The 21822-nt window shown below is 38.5% G+C and overlaps 1 long non-coding RNA gene across 1 annotated transcript; it reads right to left on the bottom strand.

The window, feature by feature from the left end:
- Positions 1–3193: 3193 nt before the first annotated feature.
- Positions 3194–19507, bottom strand: LOC140849599 (uncharacterized). The gene is made up of 3 exons (XR_012131683.1): positions 17531–19507; positions 16584–16924; positions 3194–13853 (listed from the first exon to the last, which is right to left on the bottom strand). It is a non-coding gene; the product is annotated as an uncharacterized lncRNA (long non-coding RNA).
- Between the last annotated feature and the right edge of the window lie 2315 nt (positions 19508–21822).

Here is a 21822-nt window from a genome sequence, read left to right as displayed (position 1 = left end):
AGAAGAGTCTGAATAAGAATATACCACAATTTATCCATTCAACTGTTGATGGTCATTTTTTAAGTTTTGGGTTTTTTTTAAAGCTTCTGAGAATATCTTGTATGTGTTTTTGATTTCTGTTGAGGAGATACCTAGGAATAAAATTGCTGAGACATACAGAATAGGGGTATGCTAACTTTTTATAGATATTTCCAGAGTAGTTCAAAATGGTTATATCAAGAATTCCCATTATTCTACAACTTTGCCAACACTTAGCTATACCACATTTGTTTTATATTGTCAGAGTTTGCTTTATTTTGTTTTAGCACTGCTGGTGGATGTACTGAGAGATCTTAATGTAGTTTTCATTTGTTCTCTGCTGTCTAATAAGAATGAGCCCCTATTCATTTGTTTACAGGCCAATTGAATATCTTTTTTTATGAAGTGCCTATTCAGTACTAAAGTAAAAGCCTAAAAAGAACACTGTTTTTCAACTCACAACATGTCTAACAAATGTATGGGTTTTCAACACATTCTAATCCTCCAGTTCTCTGCAGACACCAACTGAGTGTCCTACAATTTAACTCAATTCTGGCACTACCTACCTGCAGTCAAGGCCAGACCCCACAAGTTAAAGGGCTCAGTGCCACAAGACTGTTCCCACTTCAGATGCCAATTGCAAGTCTCAGGTTACCACCTGTACTGATGACTGACTGGCTATAAACTGGGGACTCCCATAAATCCCCCCTCAGACTCAGTAATTTTCTAAAGCAGCTCACAAAACTCAGGAGAACAGTTTACTTACTATTACCACTTTATTATCAAGGACACAACTCAGGAACAGGAAATGGAGGAGATACATAAAGGAAAAGCCATGCATTCACCAAACCAGAGGGCCCTTTGAACCCCATAATTTAGGGTTTTATGGAAGTTCCATTACATAGGCACAATTGATTAAATCACTGGCCATTGGTGATTGAACTCAACCTTCAGCTTCTCTCCCCTCCTTGGAAGCTGGCGGGTGGGACTGAAAGTTCAAACTCTCTAGTTACATGGTTGTTTCTCTGGCAACCAGGCCTCATCCTCCAAGAGCCACCTTATTAGCAGAAACCCAGGTATGTCAGAAAGCAGCTTGTTATGATTTAATAGAAGATGCTCCTTTCACTCCTATGGCTCAGGAAATTACAAGAGTTTTGGGAACTCTGTGCCAGGAACCAGAGACAAAGACCAAATATATTTTTCTTATTATATCACAGTGCCACAAGACTTTATGTTCATTTTAAAATTAATTTGTCCATAAGTTCTTACTGATTTGCATGAATTCTTAATGTATGTTTTAATGAATCATTTGACAGAAATGTATGTTGCAAATAACTTCTCCCATTTTGTGGTTTGCCTTTTCACTGTGCATTCTTAATAAACTCCAATATATCAATATTTCATCTCTATGACTTTTTTTTGTCCTGAGAAATCATTCCTCACTCAGAGTTCATGAAGATATTCTTCTCTGTTAACTTTTAGAAATTTCATTGTTTTACTTTCATGTTAGTCTTTATTCCAATTTGGAAGTGAATTTTGGATATGGTATAAGGTATGGATCAAGATTTATTTGTTGACATGTGGATAACCAACTAACCCAGTTCGACTCACTGAAAATACCATCTTTACCTGGTGCTGCATAATTTGACTTCATTGTAAATCAAGTTTTCATAAATGTGTAGGTATATTTCTAAGCTCTATTATCTCTTTCATTGGTCTGTTTGTCTGTCCTTGTACCAGTACAACATTGTCCCAACCAATATAGCTTTAAAACAGTTCTTCATAACTCCAAGTGTAAGCCTTCCAAATGGGAATTTTTCCTCAATATTATCTTGGCTTTTCATGGCCTTTGCATTGCCATATAACCTCTAAAATGCTCTTGTCAACCCATCACTTACCATACATACTTCCTGAAATTTCAGTTAAGATTAGATTGGATCTATAACTCAGTCTGGGAGGATTATACTATAGAATAGTACTGGGTACTCAGTTTCCCTGATTCTTTTCCTCAGCTTGACATATAAAGTTATAGGTTTGGGTATAAATGTTTATAGAAATATGAAGTTGAAAGCAGAGTTGTAATGTTGGTTCTTTAATGTAAAATGCTTTAAGTATGGTATTTTAAAGAAACACTTTTGTAGCATGCCTTTTCTGTCACTATGTCCTTCATCCTCCTTCCTGCCCCCAGACCTCATTGTCTAAGTGATTTTCAGTAGAAGTGGTAGGGGGTGGAGAAAGGAAGGAGACATAGTGCCCATTAGACACTGTTTCCAGTTACCTATTGCTGCATAACAAGTCACTCCAAAATCTAGTACCTTGAAACAGTAACAATTATATCATCTTTCATGGTTTTGTGGATTGACTGGGCTCAGTTGAGCTGTCTTTATGGTTTCATTTGGGGCCAATCACACAGATGTGACAAGGTTGCAAACATATTTTGCCAAGTTTCTCTACATAGGTCCAGCTGGGCCAGGCCACCCAGCATTTCCCTTACCCATGTCACCTCGGGATCTCTCCTCTCCATATGGCTTTACTGGCAAGGGAGTTGTTCTCCTTACATGGCAGTTCCAGCTTCCAAAAGCAAATGTTCATGAGTTACCTCCCTGCCCAAACATAGTGTGAGAGGGGAATTACAAGTCTGTGAATACCTCAGGTGGGCTCATTAGAGATCATCCCTGGAGATGAACTGCCGCAAGAGATATATTAGAATCTCTGGGGGATACTGTGTTACTTGACTGAAAGAATTTTAAATATTACCATAACATACATGGGAAAAGACTAAAGCTATTATATTTGTAATTAAAAACAAATAAAATGAAGCTCAACCAAACTTTTTGTCTCATGGAAATAAAAAAATTATAGCCCACAATTCTCAGTTGAGGGTTATGATCAACTGATTAGTCATATCAGCCTCTTGGGATGTTATGAGCTTTTTGTTGGTTTGTTCATTTTGGAGGGAGAATAGCTCATCATAGAACATGATGACATGTTTAGTTTGCAGCAATTAGGATATAAAAACAAAACTCTGATATGCTGACTTTCTTGGCTTCAACTGAGATTGGCATTCATACTGACTTTCTGCTAAGGCAGTCTTTTAACATGTATTTTTAATAGATTAAAAAGCAGAGTATGCTCGTGGCTAATCCACATTTGCTTTCAGAAGTTCTTTCCCCAGTGCTTCCCCCTTATCCCCAAAAACATGTTTAAAGTTGAAATTTTTATATTACTCTACAAAACAACACACACCTTTTTTATTCACATTTGATCTTACTTTCCCTTTACGACCATCCACCTTATTCCCTGGACTCATAATTAAAACAATGAAATTCCCATTAGTTTTCACATTCCTTAGTGATACCATCTAAAATTTCAGACTTTCCTGTAACTGAGAAATTTTCAAGACTGCTCCCCAGAGAAACTGCACAAGGTCACTGAGCCCCTCATTAAAGAGCCTAATCCTTGGGAAGGTGTGAAGAGGCATTCTTCCAAGGATGATATTTCCACTACCCCACATGGAGTTCTACTTCCATAAATAAAGCAGCCTAACTGAAGTAAGTCAGGTCGTTTAAAGCCAATCCCCCAATACTACAGGCTGTGCTGAATAGCATAGAGAGATATATGTAGGATGTAGCCAATTTTGAGTGAAAGAAAGATACTTTTTAAAGCACTTTAATAAACCTAAGAATGGTCGGGCCAAAAATATGTATGCAAATGACTGCCTTTTTTGAACCATAAATATGGGGTCAGTTGATTAAGGTTCTAGTCAAAGCTGGGACATAAATATTATTTATTTCCAAATCTCAAATGCCTAAGTCATTGCTTGGCACTCATAAAATATTTAATCAACATTTGATGAATGAATGAATGAATGAATGAGTCAATCAATCAGTGAGTATGCCCTCTAAACTTCCTCCTTCCCCTCAACTGGAATGCTGGATGCTACGTGTTACCTAGTCTTTAACTGTGTCTTGATTTGCCAGGGCACAATACTGGAAATTAGAATTGTGAGTCAGCTCAATGGTTAAGCTTTAAAAAGTCCATGTTTTCTCTTTCCCCTTGCCTCCAAATGGTTATAGCCTGTTAAATGTTAGTGAATCATGTTTTTGAAGGTTAAATGGAAAGATGCTCCATTCTGTAGTCATAATTTGGCTGCTACTATGTTTTTCCACATTCAAAAAGAGATAATGGCCAAGAATGTTCAAAAATTGATGGAAGACATGAACTCCTAGATTGTGAAGCATGGTGAGTTCAGAGAACAATAAACAAAAATACGTCCAAAAGCAGAGAAACAATAAAATATTAAAGCCAAATAGAAAAAGAAAAATCTGAATAAGTAAGGGGAAAAAAAGCAAAAAAAAAAAACAACTCTGCCTTCTTGGGGTTTATAATCCATGATTTGAGAATTCCAAATACCACTGTATTGACATATGTATTGGTATATATAGTATACAAAGCACTGTATTTTATTTTGTTTACCTCTCAACTTTCCTATAAGTTGACTAGGAGAATGTATTCTTTTCCACGATCCATATAAAAAACTAAAAGGGTATTATGTACGTACGGTCCATCTATTGCTAATCAGGTAAAGAATTTTAGTATATTTTAACAACATGAAAGCCTGAATAATTGTGTGGAATAGTAATGTCATTAGGTTGTGATGATTATCAATGAGAATTGTTAAAACAAATTTGCAATTGTCATGTTATTTATACAAACATATCGGAAATGTCACTGTCAATTGGCTAATGAAAGATTAATCACTCAAAAACTGATGAAGAGATTAGCCCAAAGGGAAATGGAGTTAGCAGGAGGTACCTGGGAGACCTTCCAGAATGCAGACTTTGAAATTTGAATTTATTCTTAAGTCCAGGCCCTGCCACACTGTATCTTTTGTCAAATCATCTAACCTCTTTGAACTTCATTCTTCCTTCTGTGAAACAGAATAATGCCTACTTCATAACACTCCCTCACTAGTTTACATACAACGATTAGTGTGATTAATGTAGAGTCCCACTGAAATTCCCTTAAATCCTGACAAAACCCAAATACTAACATCTCACAACCACAGGCTTTCTAAGAAACTCTTGAGACAAATTTGAGTGCAAAAAATCCAAAATGTTCAGGTTATCACTCATCACCTGGATTCTCATACCACTTAGCTTTTTAATCCCCTAATCTGACTCAATTTTACAGTTCTTAAAACTCTAAACCTTTTAGAATCTGCCATGAGAAAAATCTCTAGAGTTTCAATCTCTACCCTAATGTCCTTTTCACTTTCTTGCTCTACAGAAATTGGCTCTTTTCTGAGTCCTTTTCCCAGCATTTCTATGAAACAGTGGCTATTTCCTCTTTCACACAATTTATTCCAACAGGCCACTTACAGAGCATTGTTTCTTCTTTGAAAGTCCACAGCTCTTTTGAAGGTCCTGCCACAAGTTGTGGCACACATTTCCCCTCCTTGAAGCAATCATCCCAGGTCTCAACATAGACCTCCTTCCCTGCAGTTTTTAGAAACTACTCTCTCAAACAGTACTGTTTTCCTAACTCTTGCTAATTTCAACAAGCACATAGATAAAATTTTCAAAACTCTTGACTTCTCAACTTCTTAATTTCCTTACTTCCAGTAATTGCATCCACAAGCCCAACTACTTCATGATTTTAACCTTGTCATTACTAATAATCACATTCCCTCTATAATCTCGATCATCCCACTTCCTTTCTTACCAGCTCACCTCTTTCAGTACCTCAATTAGAGCAGTTCTATGTACTAACATCTCTAACCTTGAACTCTTCAATCCTGTTCATATTCATACTTCCTTCCTTAAAACCTTAAAGATGGTCCATAAATAAAATCATTCCTCTGTGTAAACCCTCAATGGCCATGCCCCTTACTACTTCAACCTTTCTTGTTAAAACCCCAATGGAGGTATACTCTTCGACTACACTGAAAACATGAGTATGGCTGTAATGGCTGGTCTCACTCTGAACTAATAGTTGATGTGCCAAAAATATTAGCTCTGCATAACAGTTAAGTAGGAGCTGTTAATGTGAGCAAGATAGTAGAAATGGGCCAACTCTCCATTTAGAATGGACTGTATTTGTCCTGCCACTCTCACCCCCAGCACTCTAGAATTTATGTTCAACTGAAAGAAACCATCCTGTCCCTGTTTCAGGACAGGCTAAATTGACACCTGAGTAAAACCCAGAGGCAAGTGCTCCTTCAAGAGTTGTTCTGGTGCATCATTGCCCAGGCTCAGACATTAAAGCCATCCTAGAGATCTTCTGTCAACCCAGAAAGCCAGAAGCCATTGCCATTTGGCAGGTGAGATCAGCAACCCATCTTGAGTGGCAAGGGCAAGTTCCATTCAGAGATACGAAGCTGACACAGCTGTTTTTCATATTTGCATGGTTCATTACTCTTTCCCCCTTTCTGTCCAGATTACCTTTTCTCCCTATCAATATCTGCTATTGGAAAAGCATATGTTATTACTTAGTCTCATTCCCCTTAGTCTGAGATTAAATCAGTTGTGGAATTAAGGTCTTTAAAAAGCTTCTAAGTTATTTAGGGTATTATCAGGCACCTGGGGAATTTTTTGATGGTGAAATGGTTGCCTTCTGTCTAGAATATTTGTGGTTTGGGTTAGGCTTCTGGATCTACTTCAAATGTACACGGTACAGAATTGGCATATTTTCCTCCCTATGAGCATTAACTTAGTGTAATCTGGAATGTACCAATCCTCTCACATACTCCATTTGACCATTTGTCATTAATTTTAATGCTGTAACTCTTCTGGGTATATATTCAATTTTTCACTCATTAAAACCCTTACAATCAATATAAATTGAAAATCTACAAAATCCAAGACCCTGTGCTAGATATTAGACTAAAGATGAGAAATAAAAAGTCCCTTCCAAGTTATCACAAGAAGGTAAGTAATTATTATAATGACATACTCTATAGAGGAATAATTTCAGTGAGGAGTGTTAGAATTATTATTTATAAATGAGTCTTACTGTTCAATATATTTAGAGCACCCAATAGGAGGATGCTAATTAAGAAGACATTATCATAGTTTTTCTCTGAAGACCTCAAACATTTATGAATATCTTTCACAAATGTGCCTACAAGACGAGAGGGGAAAAAAAGCCACAGAATTTAAGAGCTAAAAAGGACTTCAAAATTCAACTAATCAAGTTTTCCGGTTACACCTCATAAATGTAGAATGCTGGAAAGATCATTACTCCAACCCTTAAAATAAGAAAAAAGACAGACAAGCAGCAAATCTACAACTTTTCTTGAACCCATCTAAGAACTGAGGATTCAACAATTAATCTGCAATGTGGAGAAAAAGATGCCTGCAGGTAGGAAGAGGGCTGAGCATATGCTTACCTATGGCAGATGCCTCCAGAAAACATATAAGCCAGAAAGACGATTCAGTGAAAATTTGTTAACAAATTGCTAGAGGGCAAATGTGGGCTAGTGTGAAGTTTCTGGAGGATGCATCTTTAGGGGCTTTTCACCCTATTTTAAGCTTTTTCTCCACAAACTCCTGAAGGTGCTCATAAGGAATATCAAGGAGAATCCTGAGGACACTTCCCTCATAGTGCCGGCTAAGGGATGGGAACAGAGCCCTTGATAAAACTCTTCTCCAGATCCATCTCTCCTGTCTCCCTGGTGAAAAAAAGTCTCAACCTACAGAGGAAAGAGCAACAAAAACTGTCACCTTAGTACTTGGGTTGAAGTCCATTGCATTTGGAGTAAGGGAACAAGAAAAATTAAAATGTTCTACTTCTTTGGGAGAAGCAGAAATACATGCTAAGCTAGAGGAGGAGCAGAAGTACTTGGGAAGACCCCAGATTTCCCTTGTCTCCCTTAGACTCAGGTTTAATTATAACATCAGAGAACATTCCTGGTCCCATACTCCCTACCATCAACTAACAATTCTAAGCAAAAATAGCACTGAAGTACTTCTGAAAGAGCTGCAAGAGACAGGTTATCTCTGGCAAGCATAAGTTAAGAAAAACTCTTCTCAGCTCTTAAATTCTATGGCTTCTCCACAGGGCATAAATCTGCAAAATAGTAAAAACCTAACCTTTTCAAACAATATTACTTCTCTCTCACTTGCCAACTTTACATTTCCCTGTATGGCCCTGGAAAATGAATGGTTAGCCAGAGACGGGTAAGATTCCTCAAGGGAGGAACAACCTAAGACAGGCACAGTCGCAGGGGGGCCATCAGGTGAGAAATTGGGGATCAACAGAGGTGAGGCTTAGAACCTCACCCCCACCCCTGTTTTAAGAGAAATCTTCTGCATCCGTGGATGTTTTGTTGCCCTTGTCTAGCTTGGATTAATACTTAGTCTATAGGCACACACCTGATCATCTACATTTGCCCTCTTACAGCACTAAACTATGTTTTCTACTTTTATCTTGCATCTACCTACCACTTCAGCATTTTATTAAAAATAATAATAATAATAATAAGGGAGAAATGTGGGATTCACATATAAATCAAGTATAAAAATCAAATGAATAATCATAATTGACCTGATTGTTTATAGTTCATGATGCGTGATCAAAACCATAAGTTTCTGTGATGACCGCCCTTGCACTGTTCACCATGTAAGAACTTATCCACTATGTAAGAACTTGTTCACCATGTAAAAACTTGTTCGTTATGCTTCAGAAGATTGGAGACTGTTGAGAATTAGGCTTGGGATTGATTAATGATTGTGCATTGAGTCCCCTATACAGAATTTTATTGTTGTTAACAACCATATGATCAATAAATATGAGAGATGCCCTCTCAAAAAAAAAATTCTATGGCTTCTAAATTACTGAATTCCAAGTATTTTTCTCCCCTCTCATCTCATAGGCACATTTTATGAAAGATATTTAGAAATGTTTTGAGGTCTTCAGAGAGAGACCGTAGTAATGTCTTTAACTAGCATCCTCCTATTGGATGCTCTAAATATGCTGAATAGAGTATAAACAAGTCTATACTCTAAAACAAAAGATGTCAGCTGGAGAATCTGAGGCCTGTGGTGTAGGTGAGGGGAACCACAGCAACAACAGGCTTCAGACCCAGCTTAACTGCCAACAGGATTGATACAAACCAGCGTTAAAGGCCTCATAGCAGGAAAGGAGTGCTCAGCTCTAAGCATAAAATATATTTATTTCAGTGTATGCTGCCCTATACAATATATACAGCTTTCATCAATAAATTGAGAGGCATAGAAAAAGGCAAGAACAAACACAGTCTGAAGAGAAAAAACGGTCATCAGAATAAGAGTCCTATTAAGTTTCCATCCTAGAGAAAGAGAAAGAGAAAGAACAAATTAAACCCAAAGCAAGCAGAAGGAAGGAAATAAATAGTCGCTTATTATGTGAAAGACCTTAATGAAAAGGAAGGCAACAGGCAATAACAAATAGGTAATTTCAGCAAAGGAATGAAAACCATAAAAATCAAATAGAAATGCTAGAAATCAAAGGCACAGTAACAGAGATGAAGAGTCCCTTCAACTGTCTCACCAGTAGACTCAACACAGCTGAGAAAATGATTCGTAAACCTGAAGATAAGTAAATAGGAATTACCCAAATTGAGGTGAAAATTGAAAAAGCAGAACAGAGCATACAAGAGATGTTGGACATGTCAGTTTAAAATATGCATCATTGGAATCCTAGGAGAAGAGAAAAAGAGAATGAGGTGGAAGTAATATCTGAAAAACTAATGTGTTGGAATTTTCCAAAACTGATGACAGACACACACACACAAAACAGATCCAAGAAGCTCAGAGAACAAGTAAGATAAATTCCTAAAGCAAACACACCAAGACATATCATATTCAGACAATGAAAGTGCAAAACTACTTTTAATTATATGTAATGAAAAATTCAAGCCAATATTCCCCATGAACATAAATGCAAAATTCCTCTATAAAATATCAGAAAATTGAATTGGCAGATATATAAAAAGGATATTAAATCAAAATTCAACAGGATTCATCCCAGGAATGCAAGACTGGTTCAACATTCAAAAAACAATCAATGTAATCCACCATATTAGCAGGCTAAATGAGAAAACCCATATGATCACAATATATGCATAAAAAGTATTTAACGAAATTCCAAATACATTCTTGATTAACAAAAACTCTCCATAAAGTAGGAATAGAAACTTCCTTAGCCTAATAAGAGGCATCTACAAAAAACTTACAGCTAACATCATAGTCAGTGAAAAGCTGAATAGTTTCCCCTAAGATAGGGAGCAAGGCAAAAATGTCCTCTCTCATTACTTCTATTCAACATTGTGCTGTAACCTTACCCAGTGCAATAAGATGAATGAATGAATGAATGAATGAATGAATGAATAAATAAATAAATGGGATACAGATTGGAAAGGAAGAAATAAAACTGTCTCTATTGCAAATATGACTATCCACAATGAAAATCCCAAAGTACTTACACATATGCTTCTGGAAAGACTGTGAGTTTAGCAAGAACATAGGCTACAAGGTCAATATAAAAATTCAGTAGTATTCCTATATACTAGCAATGACAAATTGAAATTTGAAATATAAAAAACAATGCTATTATAATAGGACCAAAACAATAAAGTACTTAGGTATAAATTAAAGAAAATGTGTGCAGTTTCCACATGTTGAAAAATATAAAACATTGTGAAAGAAATCAAAGAAAACTAAAAACTAGAGAAATAAAGTGTGTCCATGGATTTTAAGACCTAATATTATTGAGTCTGTAATCTATAAATTCAATGCATTTCTAAAAATCTTAGCAAGCTCTTTTGTAGATACTGACAAGCTGAATCTAAAATATACATGGAACCAAAAGAGGCAAAATTATTCTGGAAAAAGAAGAATGAGGCTGTTGTTAATCAATAGCATCAGACCAATGGAATTAGTTTTGATAACTGTACTATGCCTATCTACAATGATAACATTAGAAAAAACTTGAGTGGAAGGTATATGGGAGCTCTCTAGGCCATCTTTACAATTCTGTAGAACTAAGATTATTTCAAAATAAAAATTCTAAAAATCCAATTCCATTCCTACTCACCAAATTGGTAAATTTTTTGAAACAGAAATTGGTAACCCCAAGCCCAGTCTTCCGGCTAAGACCTCAAGATGCATTTTGCGGATGGACGCAGCAGCAGCAGCATCCTGTACCTTGCGGAGGGGCTCCTCCACTCTCGCCGTCGGCGCCCTCACTGGCTCTGCTGAGGCCTCGGCAGTCGGCAGAAGGGCGGCGCTTGCGCCATTGCTCACGCTTTCCATGTGAACGATTTTTCCCTCATCCTGTTCTCCTTAAAGCTTTGACCTAATTTCTTTCACATGCTTAACTAATTCTCATGACTATTTAAAGACAGCTACAAATACCAACAAGGCCTGCTGCAGTTCTGAGCGGAAGACCCCATCCATTCAGGCCGGCACTCCTGAGTCATCGTTTTTTCAAACGCATGGTCCGAATGTTTTTTTCCTCTCTTCTATTGATGACTTTACATTAAGACGTCATTAGGAAGCAGCATCCGGGCTGCTTTTCAAAACACACATGAGCTGAACTCATCTTTTTTTCCCCTTACTAAAAAAAGATTCTTAGCTCACACTACGGATTTTCCATTAGCAATGATAAAGAACAGTGTTGCAGGGCTCAGACGACTCACCTGCTACTTTCAAGACAAGTCTTTTAAGTCCAACGATCAAGTCGTTTTTGGTACTTAACAAAGGCATATATTTATTTCTCCAGAAAGTTAGTGCATTTGCCAATTCATTTTTCAACAATCTTGACTCTCAGGTATTTCTTCCTACGTGGAAGCATTTATTTCTGGAGAGGTTCCATCCAGGCAGGCCCCAGAGAAACAGAAAGTTGGGAGGACAGCATGGGTTTAATGAGTTGGAGAAGCACCCTTGGAATTTTTCCTCCTTGTTTTTTTCCAGCAGTCGTCTTATCCATTCTATTTCCACCAACAGAGAAGCAACAGGACTGATGCCTCAGTCAGAAGACTTCAAGAGTAGAAAAAGATCTATAAATCTTTATTCAATAACAGAAATCATTAAAATAAATATGTTTCCTGAGGACAGCCTACAAAACTAATCTGCAGATCAAGTAAGTTAGTTTATGCAGAGTGCAGAGCAGGCAAGCTAGCTGCTTGAAGCCCCCAGTCTCACTCCTTTAATGACCTTTCTTCTTCTCTGTATATCATTCTTCCTGATTTCAGAGACAAAGTTCTTTCTAGCTTTGTACTCTCCATCAAAACCTACTTTTAGGCAAAAATCTTCTATCATTCACTCACAGTTTAGTATAAATTTAAACACCACCACCTGTATTTTGAACTTCAGTCCTAATTGAGGAATAAGTGATTTGTTTCCAGGATTACAAGAGTTTTTATCTCAATGATCCTAAGAGAAGTGGACAGAAGCTAGACAGAAGGGGACCTTACTTCTCATGAATCTATCTGCCCCAAGGATGGCACAAAGGAAAACACTCAGTGGTGTTTTTCATGACTTGCTATAGCTCCAGGTTAAATCATCAGGGCAACTATTATTTTTCCTTCTCTGATTACTCACTTGTCATTACTTTAATCTTAGTTCAGTTTGACAAATAGAAGTTTTGCCAGAGGGCTAAAGAAGAAATGAGCTAAAATTCACCCATATTCAAGGCCTGTGCTGATGTCCTCCCTGGTTTTAATGTGCCCTACAGTCTGGCCCAGTGGCATTTCTCTCCCTTCTAAAACACCCCTTAGCTGGTGTGGCATCACCATTTTGCTTGTTGACTTAGCTTCATTTTCTGTTTTTCTGGCCTGCTCAACTGCCTGTAACAGCATTAAATTATTCTTCTGATCTTTCCATTTCACAAACTGGATTCACAAACTGGAATTTATGGAAGTCTTTAAACCTAAAGGGCTTTTTGATAAAGATAGATGCCAATAAAGTGATAAAGGTCAAAAGAAAATTGTACACTTTTAGGAGGCAACACCCTTTGCAGCAATACCATATTTTCATATTTTATGTTAGAAGAAAATCTTATAACCTGTAGAGTAATCAATACAGAAATTCAGAAATGAAACAGACCTTAGAGACTGCCAGCCCAAACTCATTGTTCAGCTGTGGACACTGAGGCTTGGAAAGGGTAAGTCATAGTTATTCAAGGGCAGAACTGGAACTTGAACTTGGCACTCCCAACTTAATTCACTGCTGTGTCTACATTGTGTTGACTCTCTTAATTACATATTCTTAATGATGAAAGAATGTGGAGAAAAGGAAATAGCTACCAAGTGAGGAAAAAACATACAGAATGCTCTCTCATTTCCTTTTTAAAAGTCAAGTCTTACTTGAGAGTAGTTTGTCTAACACTAACATGAGCATCTGATCGTGAAAATCAAGCCATGGTGTGGGGTGGGGGAGACTTTTCTCCCTCTCCCCCCCACATACCTGTAACAGCTCCCAAGCCCCATCTCACACCCTTTGTGGCAGCGACATTGCCACCCCTTCTTTCATTCATTCATATCACCCCTGCTGCAGTTCAGAACGTTATAAAGTTGCACCAGATCTTTGGAGTGGATTTTTTAACCATCAGTCTTTGGTTAGAGTTCCTCTCTCCCCTTTTCAATCCATGATGATGAAAAAGAGCCACTAAATTGATCTTCCTGCAGTATCACTGTCAACGTGAAGTTATCTGAAGTCTACTTCTGATTGTTATGTACAGTGCTGTTGAGGCTATGATCCCGTCACTGCTTTCCTGTTTGTTTGTTTGCTTGCTCTTTGTCCTAGTTCAGCCAGCCCAGATAACTCGGCTCTGGGGCACAGGAACCACAGGAGCTGCATGGTACAGAAGAATGACTAGGAGCTTCAGGGATTTTCACGACTAAAGACACCCCCATTTTACTTCTGTTTAAATTACTTTCTCTTGTATTCACATTTCCCCAGTGAAAAAGGCCAAGCAGTGCCACATCACTCACTACTGTTTTCATTTAGCCCTTCTGTCTCAACATTGTCATGAGAATGAATTACCTGCACTTCCCATGCAAGTGGTAACATGGTTTTGCTGTGCAGCTGGCCAGCAATGCTCTTGGGAGTTCTCACACTTTGGCCTGGGTTATGACTACTTCCTTGTGGGGAAAAAAATCCTTCTATCTACGTAGATAAGGGAGCAGAAAGAATTTATCTTTCAGTTTAGTGGATATCATTAGTATCTTTTACACACTATGTTCAATGCTTTAACCAATTTGACCCACATCAGAGAAAATGAGGCCAGCTCCAAAGACCAATTTTGCCATATTGTGAGCTATTCTCCAATATTTAGCCAGTATGCCTTATCTTTCCTTCCTAAGTTACGTTTTCTGTGGAAAAACCTTGATTGCTAACCACAAAAAGATCATGCCCTATTTTAGCCATAAACTGAACATTATCTTCAAAGACTAGTTACTTAGCTATTTTGATGGAGCCTTTTTCTCCTTTCTGAAATTAGCAGAATATATAATCAGATGAAACAATGTGTACAAAAATAGTTTCAAATATATAAATTTCTAAGTAAATATATAAAATGTTTTCTTATTTATTAGCAGCACTATTCAACTCAGCACTTTTGAATGATTTTGATGTACCACAGGCCCTATGTGAAATTTCACAAATACAAGGAAGTCATACTCCCGATCATTGAGGGCCTCACCACCCACCAGGAGAGACTGCTGTGTAAAGAATCCATTGTCATTAGATGTGACAAGTGCTACATGAGTGTATGAAGAATTGGGACATACATTTTGCTATGGTAATTAGTCTCCTACCCTTTATATGTTTGGAGACTAAAAATCTGCCCCCTTGCCATATAGAAAAGGGATGGAAAATAAGCACTCTGTCAGCTTGATCTGTTGGTAGTGGCTCCCTGAAGAACTGGGTTGGGAAGGATTCAAAACTATTTCCAAGTTCAGCAGAAAAGGACATTTTTTATAAATTTCTGATGGCAGCCATTAGCCTAGAACTAGGAAGAGGGTGCTTGCATATCATATTTTGCCACCTTTAGTCCATAACATTCAGTTAGTATGCCAAGCTGTGACCACCCTATCATACCTGCTAAGGCACCATGGTCACTTTGTCAAAATTGTCATAATTTACTAAGCAATTCCTTTCTGAGGATAATAGAGCTGAAAATAGTAGATGCTGCATCACTCCCTTTACTACCTGACAGATGGAATTGTTAGCAAGTCTAGAATTTACTTGATTTTCTGCTTTAGGTATATTAGACTTCCAGCTGATGTTTGATTCCATCTCTACTGTATTTCTTTGCCAGTACTGTGACCTGCATCAGAATGTCTTGCCCATCAAACAAAGGGAACAGGTTCTCTAATCTTAAAATAGTTAGAAAAATCAAACTCCAAAAGTAGTCCAAGAAATCACAAAAGAAAAATTCAAAAGATTGAACTTCATAAATATTTGAAGTCCGTTTAAATATGTCAAAATTGCAAACAACTTGAAGGGCAAGGAAGAATATTTTCTAAAAACATGATAGATAAAGAATTGATATATTTAAATAGTATAAACTAATTTACCAGGTTGGAGTACAAATTAGAGATGGCTTAGACCTGCACAGCTAAAGTAGCAGAAATCCAATATCATCTGTAGTCTTGTCCTCACCCCTAATTATCTATGAGCAAAAGAGGTTCATTTAACCATCTCCCATGGCACCACTGTGTGATGACGCTACTGAGAGCAGATCCTCTGCACTCCAGCCTGTCTGCTGCTATGGTTTTGCAACACCTGGAGTGGTTTACTGTTTATTTTTCCTAATTTTCTTCTCTATTCCCTTCTATTCTCCCCTTGTACTTTTTCTCCCATGTTAGCTGTCAACTGTCCCCCTGAATGTGTCGTCTGGGTCATACCCAGCACTATTTCCCAGAGTTATTTCTTATTCTGTGAATGTTGATTTTTGCCTTTCTTTTTTTTCATGACCATGTGCTATCTTCTCTCATCTGTTGAAAAATAATATTGATATTTTTCTTGTATGTTTTCTCCTACTTACTGTATTATTTCCAAATACTGACTGCCTTTTTCTGCTCACTGGTTTTGTCCCTGGCTTTTCTCACATGTCCCAAGATCTTTGCCGATCTGTTCATACTGTTTAAAGAGTAGCTAAAAAGCTGATCGAACACTCTGAGGCATGGTGGAGTCTATCAAAGGGTAGTTATGGAGGAAAAAACCTGGCTGTTTCATAGGGCACCACAAATGGTGAGTGTAGATCATTTTTTGTGAGTCATTAAATTTCTCCAGAAAATAACCCTCCAATCCCTTGCCTGGCTGCCACCATTCTTGGAAGCCAAGGGGAAAGGGTCTGGGTCAGAAGGAGGATTTCCCAGCAGGTCTCCTGGGATTCGGTACAGTACCTCCCCCCTGCCTGCTCAGAGTCTGGATCCAGGGCCTCTCTGATCCAGTTTCTCCAGAAATACATCTCCAGTCTCCTAGCTCACTGGGGGCGAGGAGCTGAGTGTATGAGAGCTGTGGGGTCAGGGTGGTGGAGGGGATCGGGTTGTATAAAGACTGTCAACCAACACTCACATTTGCACTCTTCTTATGCACCCTCTTCTTCAGAGGTAACTAGTGTCCTTATTTCCTGCAATATTCAGGTATTTTGTGGACAGACTTGGTACCTTCTTGTTGACCTCTTTTCGCTGAGATTTTTTTCTTCTGCTCTGCCAATTCAATTATCATTTGTCCATCAGCTTTCTATATTCCAGAGTTTTGTTGACATCTCTCCCTTGCTGTCCTTTCCAACCCTGTTTTGTAATTCTTCTGAGTGTATGTTTTTTTTATTCTTCATTATCATTTGAGTAGGAGCTTAGTAGGGAACTGAGATAAACTCTTGGGTTCAATTTGACATATTTAAACAGAAGTTAGAGCTACAATTGAAAAAGAAGAGCAGTTAATACATAGGGCATGTTCATGGCTTTTTATAGCTGAAAGGGAGCTTAAATACCATCTATTTCAAATTATTGCTTTAAATATGCAGGAAAAAAGGCAGAGAGAAGGTGAATAAATTACCAGAGGTATTCTAGTTATTAGAAGCAACATCAGGACTCTTAACATGCACCTGTGGCAAATGCCTTTAGGTTGTGTCTCAAAGAACTGCCTCCCTCTGGAAACTGCCTTCCTGCACAACACGCAGGACTAGGCTCTTGTTGTCTCTGTTTCCTCTCTGTGGGCCCAGTCCCCTGGTCATAGCTGACTGGATCAGGAAGTTATCAGATCCAATCTGGGCTCCAAACACTCTCCCACTGGAATTTGGATTTGTGATCGGGACACACTATCAACTTCTTACTCCAGGATTGTCTTTTTAAGGAGAAACAGACACTTTGCCTGTAACTGGGGTTACTTTAGTGACCTCACACATACTTGATAAGAAAGATAATAAAGGTGTGCATGTGTGTGCATGCATATATCCTCCTCTACCACACGCCCTTTAGACTGGGCTCATTGTCCTTAAGCAGTAAGTTGGCCACACTTACCTCTATTTCCTGGGAGAAAGTCTTAAGGCAAATGGCTTCAATACTGGTAGAGACAATAAATGAGATCTGTGAGTTGTGTCTGAAGATGCCCCCACCACCTAAACATGACAATTTTCCAACTTCTATGCTGCTGCGGCTTCGAGTCATTGCTGAAAGACAAGAAATGTTACAAGGGAAGTTGACAGGATGGAGCAGGGGGAGAAATTAAAAGAGAGAAAGTGTGTGTATGTGTGCATGTGTGTGTATGTGCACACTAGCATACAGGAATGCATGTGAAAACAAGGAAATAAGTGACCAGCATGCCTGTGTAATTGTGGGGAATGACTGATGAAGAGATGTCTATGACATGTACTTTTTTAAGGGAAGAACAACAAAAACAAAAAATACCCAGCACAGCTGGCCCCCTACTGCTGTCCTTTCCCCATCTCTTTCTGGGGTGGATATATGATTCAGTTTCTTTCAAGTGTCAGCTGGTGATGGCTGGGGCTTTCGGTAAATCTCAAGGACTCTGGTTTCTACAGGCTTTAAAAGCTTTCCCACTGACTTAAAGAAACCACACACACACAGGCACTTGTGGCTAATCACCAGAGCGGTTCCACATGTCAGCTCTTGCTCTCATCTTTAGTAACTGGTAGTTTTCTTCTCCCTCTACTATGTGAATTTTTCAGAAGAGGAGGTTATGATAGAGGTGGAGAAAGTAGCCCTTAGTGAACAAGAGAGGAGGAAAGGAGAGATTTCAAATCCAATCTAACTATTTGTTCTGAAGGAGTTGGTGGTCTCTGTGTCCTCTGTTCCTGCTTCCTAAGTGGCTAAAGCAGGTAAAGCTGCCCAGATACAAGATCTAGATCACATTTCTATGGCTCCAAATAGAAACAAACATGGACCAAAAGAAAATGAGGGAGTGGAATTAAATAAATGTAATATATCCATTTCAGTCTTTCCCAGTTCTCACACCAAAAATAATAAATATGTATGGCAATGTATGAGCTAAGCACTGTGGAGGTATTTTCAAATCCCTGTTCTCATTTTCATGTACTTCTGTGAAATCGTTCTTCATACCTGCTCTCACTCCCACCCAGAATGGATCATTCCCTCCCTTATCCACCCACAGGAGAATACATACCAATTTATTGTGGAGTCACAGAACACTGGGTGCATATGCTTTTATACATACCCAGGTCACTGCCACTCCCAAGAGACCATGAACCTTTTAAGAGAAAGAGAAATTTCTAATTTATCCTTGAATTAACACATAGTAAAGGACTGGCACAACTAGAGCATTTGATATTGAATGAATAAATTATTTTAATATAGCAAAACCATTTAATTTTAGGCAAGTTTTCCAGCCTAGTCTCCATAACATTCCCAGCCCATCATCTGGAAAAGACAGCAATTGCCAACTCAGAGCCATCAGCTCACAAGTCAATCACAGTTATCCCAAGACCTCATGTTGGACAAAGGAGGAAATGGGACTTATTAGACCTGAATTCTGACTCTGTCACTTCAAATTAGAGGCCATGAGGAAGTCACTCAACTCTTCAAGCATCCATATGCTTATCTGTAAAATGGGCCAAAGTATCTTAGATAAGAGTAATTAAATGAAATAATAAAGTCCATCATGTTGCCTAGCTCACAGCAGGAGCTCAGCAAAGACTAGATCCTCTAGAATCAGGAAACTTCTCTACTAAGCAATTCTGTGCCAGGGGAAGATTCCTAATTCCCCTCCCCTTTTAAAAAATAATTAATATAGTTTTGTGGGATAGGCTATTTGAAACAAAGAATGCATGCTGATATGCCAACTACTTTAACTTCATAACTGGGGTACTGAACTGATTTTTTTAAATCAAGATATCATTGATATACAATCTTATGAAGGTTTCACATGAGAAACATTGTGGTTTCAACATTCACCCTTACTATCAAGACCCCCAAACACCCCATTGCAATCACTGTCCATCAGTGTAGTAAAATGCTGTAGAGTCATTACTTGTCTTCTTCATGCTGTACTGCCTTCCCTCTGACCTACCTTTCCACCCACCCTCCCCCATCCCTCCCCTTTGATAACCACTAGTCCCTTCTTGGAGTTTGTGAGTCTGCTTCTGTTTTGTTCCTTCAGCTTTGCTTTGTTGTTATACTCCACAAATGAGGGAAATCATTTGGTACTTGTCTTTCTCCGCCTGGCTTACTTCACTGAGTATAATAACCTCTGGCTCCATCCATATTGTTGCAAATGGTAGGATTTGTTTTCCTTTTACGGATGAATAATATTCCACTATGTATATGTACCACATCTTTTTCGTCCATTCATCTACCGATGGACACTTAGGTTGCTTCCATATCTTGGCTATTGTAAATAGTGCTGCGCTAACCATAGAGGTGCATATGTTTTTTTGAATCAAGGATCTTGTTTTCTTTGGGTAAATTCCTAGGAATGGAATTCCTGGGTCAAATGGTATTTCTATTTTTAGTTTTTTGAGGAACCTCCATATTGTTTTCCACAATGCCTGAACTAATTTACATTCCCACCAGCAGTGTAGGAGGGTTCCCCTTTCTCCACATCCTCGCTGGCATTTGTTGTTCCTAGTCTTTTCACTGTTGGCCACCCTTAATGGTGTGAGGTGGTATCTCATTGTGGTTTTAATTTGCATTTCCCTGATAATTAGTCATGTGGAGCACCTTTTCATGTGCCTGTTGGTCATCTGAATCTCTTCTTTGGAGACATGTCTGTTCAAATCCTCTGCCCATTTTTTAATCAGGTTATTTGTTTTTGGGTGTTGAGGTGTGTGAGCTCTTTATATGTTTTGGATATTAACTCCATATCAGATAAGTCATTTATGAATATATTCTCCCATACTGTAGGATGCCTTTTTGCTGAACTGATTTTAATTGTTTGAGAATATGTCTCATAAAAGACTATGATTTTCTTAAAGAAGGGACTTGTGTGATTCAGGAACTTGAACAATGCAAGCATTCCATAAATCTGCAATGGATGAGTGATAATCAACAAACCAATTAGTCAATAGCTAATGACTATTCCTGGAGAGCAGAGAAGGGCTTTTTTCCTCAGGAAAATACAAATATTCCCCTCCTAATATCCCAGCTACTGTCAGAAAAAAACAGACAGCTGAGGGAGACACTTGAGACAGTTCTTTTCCATTTATATTTATGATTCTGGCTTATTGTTAGCCTGGTCTATTTCCTAGTCAAGGAACTTTGCACTTGGAACTTCTACTCCATGAGCTATTTTGCTCATTTGGGGGTTACCTGCTTCTGCCTGCATCTACCTCACAGAAGCCTGAATTCACTCATTTGGCTCTAACAGCTAAATTGCCCTGGCTTGAGAATCAAGAGACCAGGCTCTGCCACTAGCCATCTTTGCAAATTTACACATCTTAGGAACTTTTTAGATTCATTTTATTCCTACCTTTGAAAGGAGGTAGTTAGAATTGACAATTATTAACATCCTTTTGATTCTAAAACTGGAATATTTTTCCACAAAATGTTTATCCTTGAAGAGGCTAAAACATTAGGGTATTCAGAAGAGCTGAATGCAGGTCGTCAGCACCCCACGCTTGGGAAGGTGGGGTCCGTCAGGAGCCCCCAGACTGCAGGGCCCGCTGTGGGTTCCAGCTGTGTGAACCCAGAGCTCTTTTGCTTGGTCTCTCACCCTTCCGTTTACACTGCCTCTTTCTCATACTACCCCCTTCCAATTTTTTTCTTTCCCCTGTACCAGTTTTTAATCACAGTTTTGTGGATAAAACTGCCTCCCAATTCCCTCTGTTCCTCTGGGTCGGGATCTCCAGCATGAAGGTGGGATTTAAACTGTCCCGTGGATCTTTCTTTTATGAGCTGCAGACAGAAACAAAAAGGGGCAGGAGCTCTAGGCAGGGCTGGGTAATGAATGCGGGATGAACACAATTAGCCCTGAATACAGATGTATCCTGAGTGTTTCAGGAAGATGAATGCTGGCGGGGTGGGGAGAGGACACTGTCTGTGCGGTAGGGAAACATTCAGAACTCTCCGCAGGGAGGCAACCCTGCAGCTTCAGTGCTAATGGGGGGAGATGCCAAGGATAAAAACAAATCTTCAAAACCTAGAGCAATGAGAAAAAGTCTAGCTCTCCTGTGATAGGGAGGACAGATGTCTAGACATACAAATGTCCCACTCTGAGGGGGTAAATATTAGTCAAAAGGAGGAGCTCTCCTTATTTTGAAAAATGATCTGTGTCAAAATCTGTGAAGATTTTTCCCTAGAAAATTTCAGTGCCTTGGTTGAGACCACAAGAACATTGT

Source organism: Manis javanica, chromosome 5 (genome assembly GCF_040802235.1).
Source record: "Manis javanica isolate MJ-LG chromosome 5, MJ_LKY, whole genome shotgun sequence".
NCBI classification, from domain to species: domain Eukaryota; kingdom Metazoa; phylum Chordata; class Mammalia; order Pholidota; family Manidae; genus Manis; species Manis javanica.
This window is presented reverse-complemented; position numbering and strand designations above follow the sequence as displayed.